At 40.1% G+C, this 4,176-nt stretch overlaps 1 protein-coding gene across 3 annotated transcripts in view; it reads right to left on the bottom strand.

Moving 5' to 3' along the window:
- LOC106871366 (uncharacterized) overlaps positions 1 to 4,176 on the bottom strand; it is a 73,384-nt gene that overhangs the window by 2,132 nt on the left and 67,076 nt on the right. The window lies entirely within an intron of this gene.

The raw sequence follows: 4,176 nt of genomic DNA, 5'->3' as shown, positions 1-4,176 counted from the left end.
ATATATACACACACATACACATATATATATACATGCATAGACATGTATAAATATACATGCACACATATGTATAAATATATATACACACACACATACACACATATGTATAAATACACACACACACATACAAACATACACATATATATATATACACACACACATATATATATATATATTAGTGAATAGGATGAATGTCAAATATTGTAAGAATCCTTCAAAAGGTGATACAAATACGCAGTCTAGCAGACCTATAGTTTAAAACATGTTCTTGAAGATAGACATGATTGCCAATGTGAAAATCGAAAATGGTAGCCAAAGTCCAAGATGGCGTCCACATTAAGAACTAATAATTATGATGAACAGCAAATAAGTTTTATTATAATAAATGCTATTTATTATATGAAAGGCGGCGAGCTAGCAGAAACGTTAGTGAACCGGGCGAAATGCTTAGCGATATTTTGTCTGCTGTTACGTTCTGAGTTCAAATTCCACCGAGGTCGACTTTGCCTTTCATCCTTTCGGGGTCGATAAATAAAGTACCAGTTACACACTGGGGTTGATGTAATCGACTTAATCCCTTTCTTTGTCTGTCCTTGTTTGGCCCCTCTATGTTTAGCCCCTTGTGGGCAATAAAGAAATATATGATAAATGCTATTTATTATGCAATCTTTTATGCAAATACCCTTATATTTACCTTTTGAAGGATTTTTCAATTATCTTCTTTACTTAGTCCTTGTAACTTAGCAGTTCGGCAAAAGAGACTGGCAGAATAAGTACTAGGCTTACAAAGAATAAACTGTCGGGTTCATTTGTTTGACTAAAGGCGGTGCTCCAGCATGGCCGTAATCTTATGACTAACAAATAAAAGAATATACAAAGTGAGTTTTCCTGCGGCAAAAACGTTTGTGGCAAATGTCGCTAGAACCCGCAAGAGTTTTGTGTGTTGGCACTTTGCATGGAACTCTCAGACCTTGAGTCACTTTGGTGCTTCCACTAAATATTAATAAACACCATCATCATTTAACAGTCACAGAAGTTTGGTGCCGGCTTGTGCCTGACCAGCTCTTGTGGTACCATCCCACCCATGCCAGCATGGAACATGGACATTAAATGATGATGATGATGATATATACATATTCTTTAATTTTTTACTTGTTTCAGCTGACTGTGGCCATGCTGGAGCACCATCTTTAGTCAAACATATCAGCCCAGGACTTATTCTTTGTAAGCCTAGTACTTATTCTATTGGTCTCTTTTGCTGAACTGCTAAGTTACAGGGACGTAAACACACCAACATCGGTTGCCAAGCGATGGTAGGGGAGAAACACACACACACATATATATATATATATATATATATATATATATATATACGACGGGCTTCTTTCAGTTTCTGTCAACCAAATCCACTCACAAGTCTTTGGTTAGTTCGAGGCTATAGTAGAAGACACTCGCCTAAGGTTCCATGCAGTGGGACTGAACCCAGAACCACGCAGTTGGGAAGCTTGGTCCAGTCATAAGACCAAAAATTTTGAAGGAAGTGGATTAGTGAATACAATTGACCCCTGGTACTTTATTTTATCAAACCCATGAATGCATGAACGGCAAAGTTAACCTCAGCAGGGTTTGAACTCAGAATGTAAAGAGCTGGAACAAATGTCACGAGAGACATTTTTCTCTGATGCTCTCACAATCCTGTCTTACACCTTGTTATTAAAATAAATATTTGCAGACATACATCAAACATGAACCAAGTTGTTTGACACCTGAGCCAATATATTTTATACCTGTGCTGTATTTAGTATTGGATTAATTTAGTTTATGGCTGAGGTCACCTGAACTTAGATTTCTTTTTTTGTAGTAAAAGATGTTCGTATCTTTGAACTTCTAACTGGTTTCAGTCATTGGACTGTGGCCATACTGGGGCATCACCCTGAAAGGTTTTAGTTGAACAGGTCAATCCCAGGAAATTCTTAAAATCTGGCACCTATTCTATAGGTTTCCTGACCCAACGTGCTAAGTTACAGGATGTAAACAAACCAACGTTGGCTGTCGATACATACATGTATTATTTAAATTCTCTGTCTGAAGAATAACTAATAGGAGATATTTTACTACATGTATTCCTTTGTAACTCCAGTTAGGTAATGAAACATCTGTAATGGGGATTAGAAATAATAGCAAATTTTTCCAGTCTTCTGCTTTGATATACGCACATAGGCTTCCACACAGTTTCCGTTTACCAAATTCACTCACACAGCATTGGCTGTAGAAGATGCTTGCCCAAGGTGCTATGCACAAACTCTGCATCTTCATTTAAGTACTCTTTGACAAAAGAATCATCCTTGTCATTCACAAGAACATGGCCAACCAGCAAAATCATAGGACTTCTTTAACCAAGTAAGAGGATGTTACATTAGGTGATGACTAAATACACACTTAGCTGTCCACTACTATTACTACTACTACTGCTACTGGTCCAACAGTGGTGGTCTGGAATCTTTTATAATCTGCATTAATTTACAAGCAGGAACTTCAAATTCCTGTGGCCACCAAATTAGTCTACTGATAAATTGCACAGTCCAGTATTAATATACTGGTATCATCATCATTACTTAATGCCTATTTTCCATGCTGGCATGGGTTGGACAGTGTAACAAGAGCTGGCAAGGCTGGGAGCTGCACCAGGTTCCAGTGTCTACTTGGTATGGTTTTTACAGCTGGATGCCCTTCCTAACACCAACCACTACACAGCATGTACTCAGTGCTTTTTACAGGATGCCAGCACCAGTGGGTTTTACGTGGCACCAACACCACTGCTTTTTAGATGGCACCAGCGTCAGTGTTTTTTTACGTGGCACCATAAGCTGTGTTTTTTTATGTGGCACCAGCACATTTTATGTGGCCGCAGTACTTCTTACGTGGCACCAGCACTTTTTTACATGGTCCCAGCACCTTTTATGCGACACCAGCACTTTTTACATGGCACCAGCACTTTTTACGTGGCAGCAGCAATTTCTACGCAGCACCAGCATCTGTGCTTTTTACGTGGCACCAGCAGGTATTCCTATTTCATTTAGTTATTGCAGGAACATTTAATTAAATTTGATTAATTTAAAATGCAAGTAATCTGGAAAGGGTTGGAATCAAATATTCTAGAAAATCATTGTTGTAACCTGATTCATTGGTAGTTAATTCCAACAGAGCAGATCTATAATTAAAGGTGCTCTCACCATTTTTTCAGAAAGGGTATCTTAAACCAGTTTAATCCATTGTCTTCGTCTTTTTTTTTTTTTTAATCCAGGAAGATTTTGGCTGCTTTTTCTTACAGGTTGATAAACAAAGTGTTGTCTTATTGTCGGTTACTAATGATTAAAGGAGGTGGTGGTGATGGAGATATTTTGTAATTGCCTTAAGAAGTTGTTAGATCCTAATTATTATGCACCCTTTTAAAGCCTAGCCAGTGTCATGGGTCCAGTTTCTCGGTTTCTATGGCGTAGGTATTCCTACCAGCTGGACGGGATGCCAGTCCATCGCAGCGTTACTCAAGAAACAGGAAGAAAGAGTGAGAGAAAGTTAGGGTGAAAGAATACAACAGGGGTCACCATCACCCCCTGCCGGAGCCTCGTGAAGTTTTTAGGTGTTTTCACTCAATCAACACACACAACGCCCGGTCTGGGAATCAAAACCGCGATCTTCCGACCACGAGTCCGCTGCCCTAACCACTGGACCATTGCACTTCCACGTTAGATCCTAATGGATAAACAAATAAACTTTGCTTGTGAAGACCTGTTGAGGCAAGTGAAATCAAAATCACTGACATGGCTGATGACAGTACCGCCTGACTGGCACTTGTGCCAGTGGAACGTTAAAATCACCATCCGAGTGTCATTGTTGCCAGGGCTGCTGATTGGCTTCTGTGCCGGTGGCATGTAAAAAGCACCATTCAAGCGTGATCGTTGCCAGCGTCACCTTACTGGCACATGTGCCAGTGGCATGAGAAAAACAACATTCAAACATGGTCATTGCCAGTGCCGCTGGACTGGCTCCCAAATAGGTGGCACATAAAAAACACCTTTTGAGTGTGGTCGTTGCTGGAACCACCTGACTGGCCCTCGTGCCGGTGGCACGTAAAAGCACCTACTACACTCTCCGAGTGGTTGGCGCTAGGAAGGG

The sequence above is a fragment of the Octopus bimaculoides genome, chromosome 26 (assembly GCF_001194135.2).
Source record: "Octopus bimaculoides isolate UCB-OBI-ISO-001 chromosome 26, ASM119413v2, whole genome shotgun sequence".
Taxonomy (NCBI): Eukaryota; Metazoa; Mollusca; class Cephalopoda; order Octopoda; family Octopodidae; genus Octopus; species Octopus bimaculoides.
Note: the sequence above shows the minus strand (reverse complement) of the source record. Positions and strands in the feature narration are given on the sequence as shown.